General features: G+C 45.5%; 1 protein-coding gene across 3 annotated transcripts in view; it reads right to left on the minus strand.

The window, feature by feature from the left end:
* IRF2 (interferon regulatory factor 2) overlaps positions 1-17,492 on the minus strand; it is an 81,679-nt gene extending 64,187 nt beyond the window's left edge. The window contains exon 1 of one of the 3 annotated variants that reach the window (XM_021694101.1): positions 17,289-17,492. The gene's annotated coding sequence lies outside the window, so the exon portion shown is untranslated. Of the gene's footprint in view, positions 1-15,802; positions 15,894-16,893; positions 16,946-17,288 lie in introns of those variants that run through there. The other 2 variants (XM_044911697.1, XM_044911696.1) reach the window with 2 other exon arrangements.
* Between the last annotated feature and the right edge of the window lie 5,441 nt (positions 17,493-22,933).

A 22,933-nucleotide genomic window follows, 5' to 3' on the forward strand; every position in this document is an offset into this window, starting at 1 on the left:
AAATGAGGACGGTAAGACTTTCAATGATGCACTTCAATGATGCATTCAACACTGGGTCGCGGTTCATTCTCCGCATCAGACTCCCCCCGCCCCCAACACCATTTCATTAGCTTCACAATAGCGTGACCCTGAGTTTTATATAGGTGAAATTTTTTGCGAGGCATTTTGGGGGAGTTGTACTGTATTATGTAAAATCCCAGAAGAGCTAACTCTGGAAGGCTTCCAAGAAGACGGGGCATCGGGCGCCTGGGTGGCTCAGTCGGTTAAGCGACTGCCTTCGGCTCAGGTCATGATCCCAGGGTCCTGGGATCGAGCCCCACATCGGGCTCCCTGCTCTGCGGGGACCCTGCTTCTCCCTCTCCCACTCCCCCTGCTTGTGTTCCCTCTCTCGCTGTGTCTCTCTCTTTCAAATAAATAAATAAAAATTAAAAAAAAAAAAAAAAAGAAGAAGACGGGGCATCTGACCTGGGCCCGGAGAGGTAAGGGATCCTCAGGTGTAAAGCAAGGAAGAACATTCCAGACAAAAGGGAGAAAGTGTGCATGGCAGGTTTGAACCATTAGTAACAGGGAGAAGCTGTGCCCCGGGGACAGAAGTGGCAGAGCTAATTAACAGACAGCCGTTTGTCCTTGCACCTTAACAAGGGTCCCTGTTGACTGATGAGGGGAACCACCCCGATACACCCCAAGGCACATACAAACATGGCTGATGTGCTCTCCACCGGCCGTCTGGTCCTGTTCCTTACTAGGCAACACAGCACATGAGTCCCATTAGCTCTAAGGTACTACAGATGGGCCCACGTCTGGACAGGAAATAAAAGAACTAGGCCAATCATTATAATTTAAGGCAGCCAACATTTATTGAGTATTGGGTACATGCAAGTCATTTTGCTGAGCCCTGAGGAACACATGACAGCACTCCAAAATTTATCAGTCATTAATAAAAGACGTAGAATGTGATATACTGTAATATAACCCAGAAAAATCTAGGGCCTTTGAATGAGATCTTCAAACCTCAGCCCGACAGGGAAGTGGAGAGCCCAGCAAATATCCCTTATATGCTATCCAGGCAGCCAGTCAGCCAGGCTGAAATGGCCTCCACACCCGACGGTGGTACCATTTTGACTTCAGCCCTGCTGAGGGAATGCAGATGGGAAGGAGCCTCAGCGTGGCAGAGGCAATGTCGTCAGTCTCCTCTGGGCTTCCGCAGTCCCTGTACTTTGGGCTTGACCCTAATGATCCACGAACCAGCCCTTCCATGGCCTTCATGGGGCGTAACTCAGAGAATGTGAGCAAGCATACCTCATGCCTGGGGGGAGGAGCGGCCTAACCCAACCACCAACCGCCAGTCTCACTCCCGAGGGGACACCGAGATCCCCATCACTCTTTAAGTCAACAGGACACCCTAGCCTGAAAATTTCTGCTGTGCTACCGCACTGTTTCGGGGCACCCTGCCATGCACTCTCTTGGTTCTCTAACTTGGCTTTCTCATCCGTATTAAGGACAACTGTCTACTGTAAACCTATTCATAATCACTTCACTCTCTTTATAAACCAGATCAAAGCAAACAAAAGAAAGCATAAAAAAATATTTTTATACCTGTGCATTACTTCCTCTTGGGAACCTATGAAAGCACCTCAAAGGCAGGCCTGGTTCTCATCAAAAGCACAATCCGGTCCTTTCTGCAATGCCCATCATGCGTAGAAATGACGAACGCACACCCCCTTCCACCTCCTCTCAAATGTGGCAGGCTCACAGCCCTGCCACACCTGGCCAACAGTCATCATCTAGCACTCTCTAAAACGTAAGGGGACAATGTTCCAAATGCCCAAGCACCACCACCCCCCCCCCCCCCCCCCCCGAAAACTTGCTCTATGCTCAAAACAGAGCCTTTCCTTACTGGCACATGCCTTAAGGTAGCTGTGGTTCCCCGGATCGACCCGGTCACTCCCGTGATCCATCTGCTCCTGCCCCACCTGACAACTCTCCACGCGCCAAGAGTGGAAGGAATCTTCAGCCCGTCTTTTCTTTTCTCTGACTGTTCTCTCAACCAAAGACGCCCTGCTCGCCCATTTGCCACCAATGGCCACGACCGTCCTCCTGTGGCAGGTGCGAAGTCCATGGTGAGGCACACCCCCATTTCTCTGGGTAAAGACACAGATCCTTTGGCTTGCTGTGCTTTTATTAAGCATACATTTCATTCTTTTTGTTACGACAGATGGTTTTCTATCACCTGTCTCTCTGAGTAAATGATAAGCTCTTTGAGAACATGAAATTGTCAACTTTACGTCTCCACAAGCACCAGGCTTCGCACACACCGTTCAAAAAGGTGTGTTGAAGGAATTAATTCTCCTGAGAGTTTCATTTAAAATGTGTGCTTGCAGAAAGGAGTCTTCAACTTCATTTCATCAGGATCATATTTGTTTTCCTAGTCCTTGAGGCAAATTTTGAGGACTCTTTTGAAAGCCTGGGCCCCCAACCTGAAGGGAATATAAATTTCCCTCCCTCCACCATATGTCAGAGACATTATGTATCTTCTTCCCAATTAGACACAACTCGCTCTTAGTTATAATCCATATGTTATCTTGCCAGGCTGTATGATTTAATAAAGACCAACTCTGCAAAAGGAGCAAGTGAAATGAAAAATCTGAGCACGACATAAAAGTAAACCGAGAGTAAATTTGCTGCTGTACATTTGTGAGATTTCACTGAATTTCCTCATCTCCTATAGCTTGCATAAGAACAAATAAATGGTTCCTCATTTAGTCGATAATTCACAATAAATACACAAATGCTTTCATTTTACTTTACAGATCTGTTATTACAGCAATAAATTTTTTTTCATCCACGCAAGTAGTAGTATTAAGCCATTACTAGATGTATTCTGTTTAAATGCTCATGCCCCAAGTGTTATTCTAAAGCTGCTTTTACTCACTTTTATCCTAATTCCACCATGATGATGAACCTGAGGGTCTTTTTCAGTAGCGCCGCATGAACAGCCCACAACAAATTAATTCATTACCGTATTCAAGCACTGCTATGTGTTTCCTCGTACCAGAAATTTTAAAATTCAAAACACAACACCAAAAAAAGTTAATTCTTTACTACAGAGTTCAACACAACATACTGAGTACGTCATCTGGCCACAAGATCCTGCGCAGGTCATTTGATGTCTCCAGCTAAAAAACTGAAGCAGCAGACTATAATCTCTAAGGAAACTTCCAATTCTAGTATTCTATGAGAAGATTAAATACTTTTATCTGATCCCCTGTTTACCAATCCACCCTGATTTACTTATGCAATGTAACTTAATTCCTCAACGTGCGCTTTATCAACTTTACATCGCAAAATGTTATAAATGATTTTGTGTCACATGCTACGCATACCATATGAGGGGGGATCATTGTTAGCTTTTCAGACCATCTAGCACATCATTATGGAACCCACAGAAAAGAATGACATAATCCTATAACTCAGCAACAAAAACAACCAAATAATCAAATCAAAAATGGGCAAAAGATTTGAATAGACATTTCTCCAAAGGAAATATACAAATGGCCAAGAACATCACCAGCTATTAGAGAAATGCAAATCAAAAGCACAATGAGAGGGGTGCCTGGGCAGCTCAGTCAGTTAAGCAGGTAAGCATCTGCCTTTGGCTCAGGTTATGTGGGATGGAGGCCTGGGGCTCCCTTCTCAGTGGGGAGCCTGCTTCTCCCTCTCCCTCTGCCCCTCCCTACCATTCGTGCTCTCTGTCTCTCTCAAATAAATAAATAAAATCTTTAAAAAAAAGCACAAAGAGATACTACTTCACACCCATTAGGAGGACTAGTATCCAAACAAACAAACAAACAAAAACCCTGAAAAGCAGAAAATAACAAATGTCAGCCAGGATGTGGAGAAACTGGAACTTTCACGCATTCCTAGAAGGATGCAAAATGGTGTAGCCACCATGGGAAAGTTTGGTAGTTTCTCAAAATTTTAAAACATGGAATTATATGATCCGCTGGACTGGAAGAACGGGAAGCAGGAACTCAAAGTGCTAGTCTGTAGACCAAGGATCACAGCAGCACTCTTCACAATAGCTAGATGGTCATAATAACCCGAGTGACCATCAACAGGTGCATGGATGAACAAAATGGGGTAATACTATTCAGGCTTAAAAAGGAATGAAGTTCTGGCACTTGGTACAACCGAGACGAATCTGGAAAGCGTTCTGCAAAGTGAAAAAAAAACAGACACAAAGGTACAATTATTGTATGGTTCCACTTACATGAGGTAGCTAGCATAATCCAAGTTCATAGACAGCAGAACCGTTGTTGCCAGGGGTTGAGGGCAGCGGGGTTATGGTTTAGTAGGTACATTGTTTCTGTTTGACATGATAAGTCCGTTCTGGGGTGGAGAGCGGTGATGGATGCACAGCATCGTCAAAGCACTTAACGCCACCAGATTATGCACTTAAAGATGTTTATAATGGTAAATTTTATGTCATGTAACTTTTACCACAATAAAAAAAAAAAAAAGCAGACAGGCACTGATGAATTCACTGCTACTTCCACTCTTTCCTTCAGTCCTGTTATGGATGATAGTCATTTGATTCCAGGCAACTTGAAGTATGCACTAGCCAAATATGTGCGCATGCGCACACCACACACACACGCGCGCGCGCACAAACAACGAGTTATTCTTTGATTCCAGGCAACTTGAGTATTCGCAAGCCAAATATGTGCGCATGCGTGCACGCACCCACGCACACGCATAAAGAACGAGTTATTCTTTGATTCCAGGCAACTTGAAGTATTCACTAGCCAAATGCACGTGTGCACGCATATGGGCGCATGAGCACGCACACAAAGAACGAGAGAAAAAGAGGGAAGGGAGGGAAAATGAGGATTTTCAAAAATTAAGTAAGGGCCAGTTTCCTGTTCATGATGATGATACCTTGAACCAAGCTGGGAGGGAGCCTCTCCTGGGCATGCAAAGGGCAGCTTCTCCCAGCACCAACGTCTGGGGAGGGAAGGAAGCAGTAAAATTTATTAGCAGCTCTGCTAGTTACAGTGCCTACCTTGAGGGAAAGGGAAGTCGAGAGCAGAGATAACGATCAGGACTTACCCACATGGTTTTCCTGAATGATAAAAGATACCAAGCAACAGTTGAATTCTACATGTCAAACTAAGTGTGGAAGAACTGTAGAGAAACAACGGCGACGGCAAAGCAGTAGGTTGTTTGATGCCTATTATATAATTTATTAAGAATCTGTCTTTTAGGAATTAAAATGTATACACCCAGCCAAAAAGGTGTCTTATTAGTACTCTTGTTTCCCGTACGCTCTGAGACAAGGCCATGTGGCCCATGAAGACCTCTACAGGGGATTCACCCTTATCTAACAGCACTTCTGGAACGGGGTCTTACCTGCCCAATGGCTCGATTCTGTTTTATGTAGCCGTTCAAATTAGTGATATCCTTGCAGTCCTATCCTTGTAGCTAGGAGCGCAGATCCTCTACCTCGCTAACTCAAATCCAAGCTTAATACCTTTTTACCTTTTTTTTTTAATGTTTTATTTATTTATTCATGAAAGTCAGAGAGAGAGAGAGAGAGGCAGAGGCAAGGGAGAAGCAGGCTTCCCGCGGAGCAGGGAGCCCGATGCGGGGACTCGATCCCAGGACCCTGGGATCATGACCTGAGCCAGTGGCAGACAGACGCTTAACCATCTGAGCCACCCAGGTGCCCTACCTTTTTACCTTTTTGTACCTCCCTCTCCATATAGTTAGCACTAAATAAATACCTGGGAAATACCTAACTGAGTGAATGAATGATCAAAACAGTCCACTGTTCCAGTTGAATGACTCAACCCAAATTGCAACCTGACTTTAAAGAAATTTAAAAAATACATATTTTTAAGTCTTAATGTATGAAAAGCACCTGTAAGAGAGGCAAATCCTCCCCAACAATATTGTAAATTCATCCTGGCTTCTCGACTCACCAGTATGACCACACCCAGAAGTGGAAATGCAGTTCATCTATCTACATTCCCTACTGGGGCGTCCTCGGCAGGCTCCCCCATTTCTACTTTCATTTTATAACAGAGAGAAGAAAGGGGAGCAATGCCATCTGTGTTGGTCCCTGGGAATACCCAGAACACCACACAAGCCCATAGTGTCCTTTTGGGGCAAGAGCCTCATGTCCGACTCCTCTGTCTCCATTCTACCCTGAGGACCTTACCTTCCAAGGTCAGATAAACAGTGCACAGGAGTTAAGTTTTCCTATATGAACAAAATCCCAACATTCCCCAAAAAGAGTCAATACAGATTTACCTTTAGGATTACTATTTTAAAGTGAGATTATACTTTCCTGTTCTTCTGTCAGTTGCAAATCCCCAAACCTGCTAGAATTCACTTAAAACTAATCTGCAGTGTTTTCATTGGTAGAAAGCAATCAGGAAAGCTCTGACCCACTGAGCAGCTGGGAATTTCTATGCTGAAGGTTTGGTTTAGTCTTTATTTTTCTAGCTGCTGGCCCTGCTAACATGATTCAGTGAAGGTCGTATTTAATCTCGCGGAGAAAAGCTACCTAAGCAGTTCTTAGGTAGGCTTCAGTAAAAATAAATTGCCTTGGCTCTGTAGAGAAGTCTGTTGCTTCAACCCAACAATTATACTCAGAGGGAACAAAGCAACTGTAAAATATTGTACTTGCTTTTAAAAGACTTTCACTGCTTATACGTTATGGCTAAGTGTTTGTTAATAATAAAGTTACTGTCCATAACTAACCCACCAAGAAAGTAGCAGCTCCCAAATACATATCTCCGGTTTATTGGTAACTATAGCTTATTTATATGTACAGGGAAGTATTCGTATACTCACGGGAACTTAAATGTCAAAGAAAGGGGCTGGTAAGATTGTTTTAAAGTCCTAGGTACAACGGAGAAGAAAAAAAAAACAATTTTTCCCCTTCTGGATGTTGAACCCCTAATACAAAATGACAAATCCTAACACAAAGTGACAAATTTCAATGTTTATGTGCCCAATACATATACCATTCGGTTTCTAACCCAACACAGATTTGTGCCATCCATCCTGAACTGGAATTCAGCCTTCTGAGCTAAACTTTGCTTCAGGGCTGAAAATCAAATCAACAAATATTTATCTAGTTCTTACTGTTTATCAAGTACTGGTGGGGAACACAAAGGAAGACAACACCAGCCTAGCTCACAAATCACTTGCCGTGTAGGTATTATAAATGGAAAAACCCAAGGAATCGACAATTTTCTTAAGAGTTCAAAGAGCCAGAAAAGGTTCAAGATGTTTGAGGCTGATCACCAAAGGAATGGCACATGCAGTGTGTTGCTTCTAAAGAAATCCAGAGCACTTTGGTATCTTCGGCTGAAGAGATCAAGGTGGGGTTTGTCTGGGGAGGTGGGGTGGGGCATGCAGTTACCACCGAACGACCGCATCACCGAAATGACCGCTCAAATCTGCTTTCCCTCAGTCCTGTTAGGTTCAGTCCTCAGATGACAACTTTTCCCCATATTTCTCTTCATGTCCTAATCCTGGACCACACCTAACATGGCAGCCATCTGTGGCCATTACACTCTCGAAAATGTGGCCAGGCTGAATTCAGATGTGCTCCAGGCATAAAAGACACATTGGATCTTGAAGATTCGGTATGAAAAAAGAACATAAATGACCTCATCAGTATTTTCATATGAATCACATGTTGAAATGATAATATTTTGGACATACTGAGCTATATAAAATATTAAAATTAATTTTTCCGCTTTCTTTTTACTTTCCTAATGTGGCTACTAGAAAATTAAAGATTATGCATGCGGCTCATGTTTTATTTGTATTGGACAGTGTTGTCCTAATCAGTATTTTTTTTTCTAAAGCTATGCTTTGGTACTCTGCCTCTGCCTCTGGTTATATCCAATACTAGCTCATAACAATCCAAAAATGTCTCCAGGATCTACAAAGGGATCAAAACTATTCTAAATTTTTTTTTCAGATACAAATCAGGGATTTGGAGGTTTCTGCAGTTGTGAAAAATCTTAGGCCACACTCTGATGGAGTCACACTAAGTCATTCTTCAATAAAGGCTGTGTGAAGAAATAAAACTTCGCTGGATTCCTCAGTGTTCCTATGAGACACTCTAACCACCCGAGACCCAGGAATGTATGCAATACAGAGAATGTATATGACATAAAGATAGGACATGTCTGCATTCACTTCCCCTAGAAACATTTTATTCTTCACTGTGCCATGAGAATTGGATCTGTAGCCATTTGTCTAAAATAATTGCTCTGATCCAAGAGGATAATTTTACTCTTATCTGCTCCAGGGGGCCATCCAGTTACAGCCGTGACTAGGTCCCTGGGTTAAGCTCCCAGGGCTCCAGGAAGACCTGTCTCTAAGCATGGACATTTCAAAAGCCATGAAGCCCAAATCTTAAGAATACTTCTAGAAAAAGCCTTATGTTCCAAAAGTTTGGGATGAGAACCCTGAATCCTTTCTATCCACTCTCGCAGGAGCAAAGATGGGTTTGTTTGTGTTTTTTTTTCCTTCTCTGTTTCTCCCTTGGGTTGCTCGATGTCGTCTACAGAGCGTAGCCCACACCCATATTCCACCTGTTTTCACAGCATCACCTGAGGGTCTGGGAATGGGTGCCCACTGCTGCAACATCACTCTGGCTGCTCACCTGGTCCTAATGATCGATAAAGAACTCTTTTCTCCTACCCCAGTGTCTTGTTTCTGTGGTTTCACATACATAAAGGAGGTATCTGTGAAGTGGGTAACATTTGTGACCACCCACACATGACAAAACAGTGTGTCCCACCCTCACCAAGGAGCCCTCAATCTCAGTAGCTTCAAGTAGCTGAATCAGGACAAGGGCATCTCTCAGCATTAGCTGGGAAAGCCCAGATTCTAGAGCCTGGCTCCATACATCAAGGCAGAAAGAGCTCAAAAATGGCCACATCCAAGGGTCTCTGGGTGGCTCAGTCGGTTAAGCATCTGACTCTTGATTTCAGCTCAGGTCTTGGGCTCAGGGTCGTGAGTTCAAGCCCTGCGTTGGGTTCCATGCTTGGGTGTGGAGCCTACTTAAAAAAAAAAAAAAAGCCACATTCACGTATAGCATCCTCCTCAGCAATGTCCTGATCTTAACATTTATCAAGGTTAAGGCCAGAGGGAACACTTCAGAGTTATCTTGAGAATATTTTTCTGGTTATAAAAGCAATTGTACTGCTATATTAATATGGAAAATCCAAGTGTTTCAAGAGGGGTGGGGGAAAGCCAAACACCCTCGATCCCACCATTCAAATGTTTTCTGCCAGTTTTTTCTTTAATGATGTATATACGAACACACGCACTTCTAAAATAAAATTAAGGTCACAATTAAGTATCTCTTTTCCTCCACTCAACATACATCACAAGCACTTTTCCATCATTAAATGCAAAAACATGAATTTTATCAGCTATCCATCCTCATCATCTGGATGTGCCAGAGTTCATTTACATGTATTCCCATTGTGAGTATTTAGATTGTTTCCAAATTTTCACTATAACAAAAGCTAATTCCATAAACATCCTCACAAATAAATCCTTGTCCCATCTCTGGTTATGTCACATGAGTACGTTCCTACAAGTGGGATTACTGAGACTGAGAGTTTAACATTTTTAAGACTTTGAGTCTATAACACCAAATTGCACCCCAGAAGGTTTCTTTCAACATACAATCCCAACTAGTTTCACCATCAATGACCTGTGGGACCCAGTGATGGCATGTGGGGCTCGGCCTTAACTTTGCCACCTGTTCTTTAGGGGAACATGGAATCAGCCCATTCTGCTTTCCTGATTCCTAGTCACCCCGTACAACCTGACAAAAATAAAACAGCAGCCCGCAGGACCAGCGTGGGTCTAAGAGGAAGACCAGCATGGGTCTAAGAGAGCGATTACAATATTTCTAAAACTTTGTATCACCATGTATCTTCCTTTCGGAGCCCATGGTTGCCTCCAAAGGCAATTCTGGATCAAGTCTGAGGCCTCAAGTCGGGGCAGCAATTCCTCCATCTGCTCCAGCCCCAGCACGCCTACCTCGAAAGGCTTCAACCATGCTTAAGGAATAACTACCCACAACCTCCTGTTCACTCGCCTAAAGTTGGCTGATGTCTAGTGGTTTTCCCACCAGACTTTACCTCCGGCAGGATAAAAAGGCTTAATTCCAAAGTCGGACATGGGGGGTCCTCTAGTATTTCATCTTGACCTTGAGTTCTCAATTAACTACCAACTTGCTCCCTGCCACGCCGAAATTCCTTCAGTGGTATTTGTTAATGAGACAGAAAATCCACCTGCCTGATTCCCTCTTTTCTCTCCCTCCCACTCCAGAATTCAGTAGGTGCTATTCCACCCTATGCCTTATTCTCTTTTCATCATTTCACCCCCCCAAAAGTGTCACCTTCCAATGCCCTCCCACTCTTATCCCACCCACCCACGGACCCACTAACACCCTATCCAGGTGTTAGGACGCTCTTCTCACCACTGTAATTCTTCTCATCCTGTTCAATAATTCTAGGGTAAGGAGAACAAAAAAGCTCTCTTCAAAAGTAACACATTAGATATTACTTGAAAAAAAGCAATTTGTATGCAGTCTCTTCTCAGTCAAAATGTCAACCTCATGAAATGGGAAAGTCCGTAGGATTCTAAGATTATGGGGCCAGGACAGTGTATTCTATCTATAAAACATTTCTTTAGATCCTACACAAACCTGACATTTATAAGCTCAATAAGAACAAATTAAATTGGAAGCTCCTCTTTCCTTCCATCACATGGGTGTGCAAGTGTAGCAAAAGATTGCTAAGTATGCCTGAAGAGAAATTATTTATGAAAATTATATAGCAAGTACTTAACTCCCAAAAATATTGGTTTAATGAAAATTAGACAGAACTTTATCACACAAAATCCTAAATTAAGATATTTTGTTGAACGACATTGGCCTTGCCCTTGAGATAAACATGCTCAGAATCCCTCATCAAAAAGAACTGCACAAAGGGATCAGTGCCCATAAGCCCCACATTGTTCAAGGGCCAACTATACTCAGGATTGATGCCTTTGCCGGCCATTGCCTTTCATGTACATATTTACACAAAAAAGTGACCAATCCAAATCAAAATTCATGTGGTCCTAGATCCCCTAACTGAAAACTATCTTAAAATCAATGTCATTCTTGAACCACGAGAGACGATGGACTCTGAAAAACAAACAGGGTTCTAGAGGGGAGGGGGGTGGGAGGATGGGTTAGCCTGGTGGTGGGTACTGAGGAGGCCACACTGAGGTGGTGGGTACTGAGCATGGAGCACTGGGTGTTATGCACAAACAATGAATCATGGAACACTTCATCTAAAACTAATGATGTAATGTATGGGGATTAACATAAGAATAAAAGAATAAAAAAATTAAAAAAAAAAAAAAAAAGAACTGCACAAGCTTTATTTCCCATAAAAATGGGGACGATGCTCGACTCCAGTTTTCTCTTGTTTATTGGAGCTGAATACGACATTGATAAAGGGGAATATGAACTGAAACAGAAACAAACAAAAAACAAACCCATAACTCTTGATGGCCTTCCTAGACCAAGAGACATACCCATAAAACAAAGTCCTTCTTGCCTCTTTAGAATGGAAAATTCAAAGGATCACAATCATCACACTAGTATCACTTTCATATGACAAGCAAGGTCAACAGGAACAGAGCCAACAGAGAGTGACCACAGATTCCCTACTCAAAATAAAATGTGGAAAACAGGTCTGCATAGCATGGCCTGAGACAATAAAAAAAATAAACGATCTGGCCCTGAGAAGAGATCCTTGATTCAGTGGTTCTCTGCCTTCACTCTGGCCCACACATCTGAGGGACAGGGATCCAGGAGGCCCTGGTAGATAACAGAGGCTTGCTATGAGGGTGGAGGTGGGGGTTCTTTGGGTAAAAGAATCAAGGAGAGGAAGGCCTGGTAGATAGTCTTAAATTTTTTTTTTTTTTAAGATTTTATTTATTTGCGAGAGAGACAATGAGAGACAGAGAGCATGAGAGGGAGGAAGGTCAGAGGGAGAAGCAGACTCCCTGCCGAGCAGGGAGCCCGATGCGGGACTCGATCCCGGGACTCCAGGATCATGACCTGAGCCGAAGGCAGTCGCTTAACCAACTGAGCCACCCAGGCACCCCTTGTAGATAGTCTTAAATCTAAAATTTCCTTGTGGCTTCTAAAAGCCCCTTCCCTCCCAGGTGATGTTGAGACACGCAGGAGCCCCATACCCCACAGATAACAGACCTACACACAGCCCCATTTTACAGATGTGAAAACTAAGGTGCCAAAAGGAGAAGTGATTGGGAGAGTTAATGAAAGCGCTGAAAGTCAACTCCGGGTCTCTGGACACTTGAGTTCACGCACCTTGCACTACACAGAGCCTTGAACATAGCTGGTTGTCAACAAGTATTTAATAAATTAGAGATAGAAGGGTACATGTTTGTGTTCATTCAATAAAATAATTGCCTGGGTTACTACAATGGTTCACATCCTGGGATCCCTGGATCCCCAGCAGAACTCAAAGTTCCTGCTGCCAGCAGGGGTCCTGGGCTAGATTCAGACTCAGAAGGCCTAAGGGGACTATGAGTTTATCTAAAAAAAAGGCTGCCCGGGATCTAAAACGTCGAGTTTCTCTACTTTGGGCCAGAATTAGATCAACCAAATTTGAGGATGCTATTTCTCCCAGGTCAATCAGGAGTTCTGCCTAGAAGTCTTCTGCAATTCTCATAGTAAAAACAGGCATCAGAGTCTTCCTAACCAAACACAATTTATTTCAGGGACAGTCTGTCAAAAGATGGAGCTGGTGAGGGGGAAAATCATTGAAAAAGGAGGCTTGAAGGTAAAATGCGGGCGGATAGAGGCCTGCAGCCTGCAGTGCGCGGGGCCTGGTGGAGTCCTCGGGACAGGCTAGGGCCTGGCATCAGGTGCCCAGGGGCTGGGTTTGCTGCTGGTGTATTTCCTTTGGTATATTACACAAAATATTGGCTTCACATTGAAATCTGGAACCTACAGACAATCTATCAATCTTTGTTGAAAAATCAAGATTTATTCAAACTTCCTCACTTCCATTCCCACCAGCCACTTCCTTAAGGGACATCCCTCAACCCTGCCTCGGGCAGACACTATGCACCCAATATTGATCACATTCAGGACAAAAGCAGGACACATCAGAGAGCCCTGACCTCCTATCCCATGTGAGAAGAACCTGGCGTCCCATACAGATGAAGAGAAGACCTGATTTTATTATTAATAAAACTGACACTTCACAGCAATTTACATTCTGTTTATATATTACTTTATGTACTTTTAGATGTTATATTTTATGAAAAATACACTGTTTATTATATTTATTTTCACATACGTAGTGTTGGGCATACAGTAAGCATTCAATAAATTAAAGTTAACCGAATTTCCTTAAAGATGTTATAGCAAAATACTAAAATCAGCTAGGGGCATACCTGTAATAAACATAATGAAGCAATGGTAAAGAAAATTCAGACTAAAGCACACGGAGCCTGAAAAGATGTTTAGAGAGAGAGAGAGAGAAAGAGAGAGAGAGAGAAAGGGAGAGAGAGAAGGAATACATTGGTATCACTGTTATTTCCATATCATTTGGTCTCCATGGATACCATCTAACTTCTCTTCTGACAGGAAAAAATTCACTGACAATATTATATTTCACTGTTAAATTCTTTGATGCTTTGCATAAAATAGCTATTCTGTGTTTAATTCCTTGCCATTATCCATATACTCTCAGAAGTAAATCCCTTTTTGCTGCAAATTCTGTAAGAGAAAGTCAGTGTTCAATCCACAGTCCCAATTTCCTGGCGTTTTCACATTAATAAAAATGACAGAATTCTGAAAGTTAACGCCTTACATATTTGTAGATTGCTGTAACTTATACAACCTTCTTTCATACACAGGATCTCATCTGTTCCCCAAAGCAACCCTACCAGATAGGCGCTTAAAGTATTATCATCACCTTCCATAGAACTAACCCCAAAAGGGTAATCACTGTTATTTATCTTTCGGTTGTGTATTATCAGCTGACCCACTAAAATACAATTTCCCCAAAGGGTAAGGAAGTTGTTTTCCTGTTCCCAGTTGAACCCACAGAGCCTAGCACTGTGTCTGGTGCCTAGTGAATGTCCCAGGAATATTTATTAAGTGAATAAATAAGGTCCTTCATCTGCTTTACGCCCTCTTTGGTATAAAGCACAAAACAGAACCATGCCCCAGATACCCCATTTAGAGTTCTGCTCTTTATCAAAAGGAAATTGTGTGAAAACGTTCTAGAAACAACACAGCTCATAGTCGATAATCCTAAGAATAAAAGGGCAGTGTCCTTGCAAACATGAAGCAATGGATGCCCATCAAAAGTTAAATATCTGAAGTCTCGAATGTTCCACTACTAGTTGTGAGTTTAACAGCCTTAACTAGCTTTGGTATATTGAACATCTGCCTAATAAAGTACTTCAGGAGGCAGAGTTAGAGAAAAGTGGGGCCATGGTTCATAGAGCTGTCAGGACCTTAGGACGATCATTTCTTTGCCATAATTTGCTTCCAGTTTAACTACAAACTCTTACTTTTGATTACGATGACATTTTTACAGGTAAATAAGTCTGAAGTATGCAAAATTATCTTCAACTTGTGAAGATCAAAAGAAAAAAGACAACTCGCTGAGGATGAAGTATATAAATGTTTAATATTAGGAAGCAATTACAAATCATCACAGAACAGAACTCCTGAATCCAAGAGGCCAAAATCTAACTTCTTACACAAAGGCTGAGTTATAAATTATAATCATTCACTAATTACGGCGAAATTCCGGACTTTGCCATCTATCAGTCAATAGTCGTTCCGAGGTTACCCCGCAGAAATGCCCGTTTAATTTCTAAATATTCCATCTCCGAAGTTTCCTTAGAAAAGACAAGTTTTTCCAGGATTTTTTAGGTTTCTATTTCGACCCCTTCCCCTTCCAAAAAAGGAAGGATGGGGCGTTGGGAAAACTAGAGAATCCTGAATCTGTGTGCCGCCCTGAAGTGAAACAGGGATCCCCTCCCCCTCCAGGTCCTGGTAGGGGAGCGCGCATCTAACATCAAGACGATCCACCTTTCGAGCTCAGTCTGTCACCAGACCCCTGTCTGCACCTGCCCTGCGAGCCCCAAAAATTGCAGGCTCCTAAGCTCCAGTGCAACTTGCAATCGGTCTGAAAACTAATAAATGACTGCAGGCTTGACAGCAGCCTTGGTGATTCCTGAAAATCCACAACAGGAAATGTAACTATCCTCCACCCTCCCTAGCCATTCATCAAAAGCAGCCCCGGTCACGGCAACAGGGAGGCCAGTAGCAGAAGGCAAATGCCAGCACTTTTCCTCCTGTAGGAAGACTCTGCGTTTTCTTATTCCGTAACCAGGGACGGGGAGCACTACCCGCCGCCCGCACTGGAGGGCGGAGGCTGAAGAGGGACGGAGAGGGTAAAATGTCCCCAAGTTCCAAACACTCCCCTACGCGGTTGCAAACCAGTGAACGCCGCGCCGCTAATCCGTGGCCACCCCGAGTGCCGGCCCCAGGGGGCACACCTACAGCTGATGCCCAAGGCTTCTGCCTACACCCACGGACCCGGGCGCCTCAGCTGGCGCCCGGAACACTGTCCCTGCGCCCGGCTCGGGCTGCCAGCCTCCTTCCCTTCTCCCCCTCCAGCAGGGCAAGGGGGTAGGGCGGCAAACGTACCGAGACCTGGGGCCAAAGACAGATGCCGGCGCGTCCTGGCGAAGGGATGTAGTTACATGCAGAGGCCCTCCGAACTTACGGAGGCTTCCCGAGCCCCTCTCGGGGACCGGCCCCAGGCCGGGGCACTGAGCGCGGCCGCAGGCGGGCGGGCGCCACGATTGGCCGCGGCGGGCAACGCTCGGTGGGCGAGCCCGGCCGGCGAGGCGGAAAGGAAGTGGCGGCCACGGCTGTGCACCAACCACGTTCGGCCGGCGGGCGAATGCCACTCGGCGCCCAGAGCGGGGTCGGAGGGCGCGGGGCGGGCACTCGCGTCCCCACCCCGCCGCTGCCCGCGCCCCCGGACCCCCAGGGGACGCCCGCCCCCACGCCTGCCAGCAGGGCGCCGCTCTGTCCCCGGAGGCTCCCCGCCCCCACCTCGCCCGCTCCGTAGCCGAGGCGGGTCAGGCCCAGCGCGCCAGGCCGGCCCGGGGGCGCCTGCGGGGACCCGGCGGCGCCCGGCGCTAGGCCGCGGCCGGGGCGGATGACCCCCTCCGCGCGGCGCCCTCCCGGGACGCGCCGCCGGAGCCCCCCCGCGCGCCTGGACAAGTGCAGTGACAAAGCCCCGGGGCCGGGCCGGACGCTGGCCGGCGGGAAGGAGGACGCGGCGTCCCTCCGCAGCGGCGGTGGCGGCAGCGGCCCAGCTCCCAGGAAGCCGGGCGTGCCGGCCAGGCCCGGCCCCCAACCCCGCTCGGAGCCCGCCCGCCGCCTCCGGCCGCTGGCACCCGACGCCCGCGGCCGTTCCCCCGGTCCCGCGGGCCGGCGAGCCCTGGGACCGCTGCGGGGCGCCCCACCAAGTTTCCTCTCGCCGCGGCGCGAGGCGCCTCTCCCGGCCCGGGCGCGGGGCGCAGGCAGCCGGGCGGACGGCGGACTCCTGCTTATTCACGCTGGGGCTGCCCGGAGAGAGGCGCCGCCGCCGGACACCGAGAAAGACCCGCTGCCCTGCTTCGGATCTGGTGGCGACGGCGTCTGTAAACACGCACACACACGCACACGACAATTTTGTTTTAAAAGGAGGCCCGACTCCAGCGGACCTGCACCCACACACACAACACCTGGGGCGCAGAATCACACAGAGCAGGTCTGTGTCCATGGAGCCACCTCTCCGCATCTGCAAATCCAAAAGTGAAATTAAACCTCCACCAACCTCCTCCTCCTCCCTCTCTACCTCCTCCTCCTCCTCCACCTCCTCCTCCTCCTCCTCGCAGCCTCAGCAGCAGCGGCAACAGGAGCAGAACCTGCTTCCCCTAAAATCGGATGATCCCTAAGGGCGCCGACTGTTCCTCCAAAAATCGGTATTAATATTTATGAACCCCAGCATTTTCCGTCTGCAAAACACTGTGTCAAACCATCAGGACGCGCGCACACACACATCCCCTCCAGTCCTCACAAACATGCCCTCGAGAAAAACACACACGCACAGTCACAACTATTATTTGAAAAATGTTACCTCTCAGTGTGCTTTTTCACACTACCAATACAATTCCGCAAGGTTTAAGTGTTGCTAGGGTGTGTGAAATGGAAATGAAAGCCCGTCAGTTGAATAATCGCAGGAGCAAAACTAAAAGTTACTCCCCGGCTTGCCTGAGAACAGTCCAGATCGAAAGCAAAACAAGGAGAGGAAACTGCGAAGAGCCGAGGCTGGAAATCCCCCCACCCCCCGCCCTCCTCCCCGCCTGGCTCCCTCCCTCCCTCGCCTCCCCCCTCCGCCCTCCTCCCTCCGCCCTTCCTCCCCAGTGTTTGTTTCAAGCTTGTGCAACCGGGAGGTGGAGGCGGAGGGAGGGCGCGAGCGGCCCGGCCGGGAGGTGCGGAAGTTCGCCGCGGCTGTTCATTGGCGGGCAGCGCCGCTTTCATCATTTCTCGGAAAAGTCAATTTCATTTTCACTTCCCCACGTCGCGGCAGCGGGAGCAACAAGCGGCTGCTCGTGAGTCTGTTGTTGGCACACCGGGACGCTCATACTCGCCGCGCACACGCTCGAGGCCCGGGGGTGGGGGGGGGTGGGAGGGGGATGGGGGCGACCGGGCCCCAGCTTCGTTTCAGGCCCGAAGCTAGCGGCGGTGGGAGAGGAAAGCAGGTACCTGAGCCTCCATCGTCAGGGTTACCTGAAGGCTGGGAAGGAAGGAAGGAAGGAGGAGGAGGGCGGCAGGGGGAGCAAAGGGGGCGCTTGTCATCCAGTTGGTGGGCCAGGTGTAAGCGGGGTTTAGTCCCGCTGTTTTCAGAGTGGCTAAAAACTCACTTGGTAGCATGCCCGCCTCCAAGGAATAAAAAGGAACGATGAACGGGCAAGACAGCATTACTTCCATATTAATGCAAGAACTGGGCCAGGCGAGGACTTGCGACCTTAACCTTACTTGAACCCTCATCAGGAGCTGAGGGTGTAACCATTTGGAGGGCTGCTACCATCTCGGGCACCACCAGGCGCTCTGTTTGGGGGGCGAGGGCGATAAGGAAGGCCTTCCCCTAGTCGGTCTACAGCAGCACACTGGAGACTGACTTATCGCCCGTGCGACAGAACTTACTTCCCTGCAGGAGGAGATGCGCAAGAGTTCATGTGTGAGTTAATTTTACTTCAGGATGTCTTAATCGTATGTCTTAATCGTGGCCGGTCCAGGAGAGATGCTTCATACTGTGACACGTTCAGCCGCATTCAGATTTGACCTCTCTAACTTAGTAGCTGGGCATGCTCCGTCAAGTTGCATGACCTAAGGCCTCATTTTTCAATGCTGTGAAACGGGGATAAATGATAAAATGCAAGACTACAACTACAGCACCTGTCACCTTCAAGGTGTGTTAGCTCACACTACTACGATTCATTTGAGACCTACCGCTTTTGGGTCCTTTGCCTTAACAGTATCAATTCTCATCTAATTATCCCTCTTTCTTTCCCCAACTGCAGTTTAATCAGCCTTCTCCCAAACTTCTCTACCTCAACCAGGAAAGACCCTTCCTGGGAGGCCATAACTATTTACATGTGAACCCTTCTAAAAACATAGCTCCAGCATCCCTCTTTGCCACAGAACTATTGAATTCTGTGGACTGGAAAAGAAAAGTCTCCAAGTATGCATATGTGATGAGGAGACAGCTGAGTGTTTACGATTCTGTTTTGTGGCTGTGATCTCAAAAGTAGATCTCACATACTCACATTGCTTCTTCTCCCCTCTCCTATAATACTATCTGACACACACTTGCTTTCTTATTTCCTAGAACATTGACCGCTCCGGGCAACGAGAGTCATTATAGACAAAGTCTGTAGGGCAGCTGTCATTCTTTACCCACCTAGGGACGCAAGTTACAAACCCAGTAGTCATTCTTGATGTCTTCTTTCCCCCAACATACATCTAATGGCCTGTTGATGCTACTCCCAAATACGTGTGGACCTGGCCCCTTTTCCGTCCCCACTGCACCGCCTGCGTTCAGTTATACGGCTGCCTCCAACCATGCCCACCTCTGTGCTCCCCCAGGCTAGCGGCCACATTACCGCCCAGTTCAGTAGAAAATTAACTTCAAATAAAGCACGATTCCAACCCTAACTCAGCCTCTCATAAACCTCTCTGTAGCCTTCAGAATAAAGTCTATATTTTTTTAGTATTTGTTTATTTATTTATTTTTAGAGAGAGAGAGCTAGAGCAAACGGGGGCGGGGGCGCAGGAAGGGGGCGGGCAGAGAGAATCTTTTTTAATATATATATATATTTATTGTTATGTTAATCCCCATACATTACATCATTAGTTTTTGATGTAGTGTTCCATGATTCATTGTTTGCATATAACACGCAGTGCTCCATGCAGAACGTGCCCTCTTTCATACCCACCACCAGGCTAACCCATCCCCCCACCCCCTTCCCCTCTAGAACCCTCAGTTTGTTTCTCAGAGTCCATAGTCAGAGAGAATCTTAAGCAGGCTCCACACCCAGCGTGGGGCCGGACACAGGGCTTCATCTCACAACCCTGAGATCATGACCTGAGCCGAAATCCGGAGTCACTTCACTGAGCCACCCAGGCACCCTATAAAGTCCATGTTATTTAACAAAATATATAAAAATCCATCATGATCTGGCACCAAGCTACTTTTCCAGTCTCATCTCCTGGGACTGGGCCCCAGGAGCTCCACACCCCTCCCTTTTGTCACGCCATTCCTTTCTGTAAAACAACAGAGCTATTCTCTTGTTGGTTGTCTTATCCTTCGCATGGTACCCAGCACAAACAGGCGCTCAAATACTTGTGAATTAATAATTACCTGCCCCTTTTCTCTCATGAAATATTTTAGACTTTATCAGAGTATTTTATTTTTTTATATGTTATAACTGATATTTATTGTGCAGAATGCAGAAAATGCAGCAAAATTGGAAGAGGGAAATAAGCCATCTGGCATGTCACCAGTCAGGAATTGGGCTGCTGATATTTTTATGTATTTCTTTAATTTTCCTAAAGGTCCATTTCAGGTCCTCATCGACGCAGTCTCTCTGTATCGTGTAGTAATGCCCATTGCGCTGCCCATTTTCCGTGATGTGTGTGTGACTTCCCTCTGTCCTGTTCTGTTTCTTGGCTGGCTTCTCTTCTGCTGCCGGCCCCCTAAATTATGGTGTTTCCAGACATTCCATCTTAAACCCTTCCATTTTCTCATTCCACGTGCTTTCTCTTGTGCTCTCACTCATGCCCAGAGCTTCAGCTAGCTCTATTTGGTGTTAGCTCCAAAGTCTGTAGCTTGTTCCTTGGGTTCGACAAACTATGCATGTCTAAAACTAAACTCATCACATCTTTCCCAACAACCTTGTATATTTATCACCTCGCTGACCCACCAGCAAACTGGCATACATCAGTGACTCCTGCCTTTCCTGAGCCCCCTGGAGCTCCCGGAGGCATGGGTACTGTTTCCAATTTTTCAGGCCCCTAAACACATAAAGCATAGAATGAATTTCACTCTATTCTTGTGACCTTGAAGATGTATCGCTACAGACCAAAAGTATAAATACGCCCCCAAAATCCACATGGTATTGATATACACAGTCAAGAAATATTTCTTGGCCTTTTGATGAGATACATACAGTCATAAATCTCTGTGGAAAATGGATCAATATAGCAAAATATAACCTTTTTGAATGTCTCTGAAAAAAGTAACCTTTGCCATACCAAAGAAATCTGACCAGACCCCTTGGTCTAATACAAAAACCATCGTGCGAGCAGTCTTATATAATGAAACCAGAGTGATCTCCTGAATGAGGCCTGTTATTGTTTCACCTGGGGAATGGGACCTTCTAAAAGAAGATCTACCTGCATGCATTAGGACTAATTTCTTTTCAGGGAAGTTGAGTAAGAGCAGTGATTGGACTTGGAGTGATTGATCTCTCCATGAAGGATTTCAACTAAGGAAGAAATTTAAAGATGCATTCAAGGTTAGCCCCTTTCAAATGGGTTTTTCATTTGTTTTCCTAACAAGAAGAGTTTGATAAAATAATCATTCAAATAGCCGACATTTACTAAGTGCCCACAAACTTTTCTCAGCATTGGGAACACAGCACTGAACCAAAACCATTGGAAATCTCTGCCTCCTGAGAAGGTTTCTTCCAGTCTAGTAAATTGTCATGTTAATTTCCATTACATCATCTCCCAGTATCCCAGCATCCCCTCCATCTATAATCACAGCCTTTAGAAATGTACGTTAAAGTTAAGAATGTGCAATACGAGGGCTCGCTCACTATAATGTTAAGTATTTATAGTTGTGATTAAATCAGTAGCCCCTCATCCATCTGTTAATTGATGTCCCAATCTTCTCCACCTTATCAATGATACCACTCTGTTCTGGCCACAGAGGCTCCCCTCCATGGTGCTATAATTCGGGGGATTATAAAATCATAGAAAATGAGTATTCCACACTTGCAAGAGCAGTTGGGCCAATAGAGAGGCATAGACTATAGTCCTGAACTCTAAAGAATATTACTGTGCAGTCCCCGTTGAATAAATATACAGTCAAGTTAGATTTTAGTTGAGACACTAGAACTGTAATGACATTGAAAAGGCCCTCAATCAAAGTTCAAGGATCGGAGGCATCAAGTTGGAGAAATTCTTGACTATTACCTCATGTAATGGTTTCTCCCACTTTACTAGAAACTCTGAAATGAGGTCTATTTTGTTGCAATTATTCTCTGAAATCATGAATTTAAATTGAGCGATATATTACCCAGTCCTTAGTAATAAATATTAATTCTGTCCTGTTCTGATGAAGTAAGGGAAAAAATATTCTTTAAAATTGCCAGGATAGGGGCAACTGGCTGGCTCAGTCAGTGGAGGGTGTGACTTATAATCTCAGGGTTGGAAGTTCAAAGCCCCACGTTGGGTGTGGAGATTACTTAAAAATAAAATCTTCAAAAGTAAATAAAAGAAAAGAAAACTGCCAGGGCGTGTGTGGATGTGTGTGTGTGTGTGTGTGTGTTTGTGTGTCAGAGAGAGAGAGAAAGGGGGAGAAAGAGAGATTATCTTGTCTAAAAGGAAGGTTTACAATTTTTACAACTTCATACATTGTTTTTTGCTAAAATTTCTCTGTTCCATCCCCAAATATCTTTGAAATATTCATCACTTCTCCAAGGTGATAAACTATAAAGTAGTACTTTTATTTTTAAAGTCAGAAGGAAAAGGTGTCAAAAAAAGGGAAAAGGCATCCATAGTTCTCTCTTGAGGTTCTTTAGAAAGAATTACTATAGTAGTTTCAAGTATTAAAAATATTTTAAACAAGAAATAAACTTCAGGGGCGCCTGGGTGGCTCAGTCGTTAAGCATCTGCCTTCAGCTCAGGTCATGATCCCAGGTTCCTGGGATCGAGTCCCACGTCAGGTTCCCTGCTCGGAGGGAAGCCTGCTTCTCCTCTCCCACTCCCCCTGCTTGTGTTCCCTCTCTTGCTGTGTCTCTCTCTGTCAAATAAATAAAGAAAATCTTAAAAAAAAAAAAAGAAAGAAAGAAACTTCAAGTTTTTAACGTAAATTCAGCAAACCACACGATTCACTGGATCTGGATATTTGGAGAATTTTTTGTTACAGCTTCCAGTCTCTGTAAGCTCTTCACATAGCGTATGAAGCTCAATGACACTCAGCGTGTTCTCTTT

The sequence above is a fragment of the Neomonachus schauinslandi genome, chromosome 2 (genome assembly GCF_002201575.2).
Source record: "Neomonachus schauinslandi chromosome 2, ASM220157v2, whole genome shotgun sequence".
NCBI classification, from domain to species: Eukaryota; Metazoa; Chordata; class Mammalia; order Carnivora; family Phocidae; genus Neomonachus; species Neomonachus schauinslandi.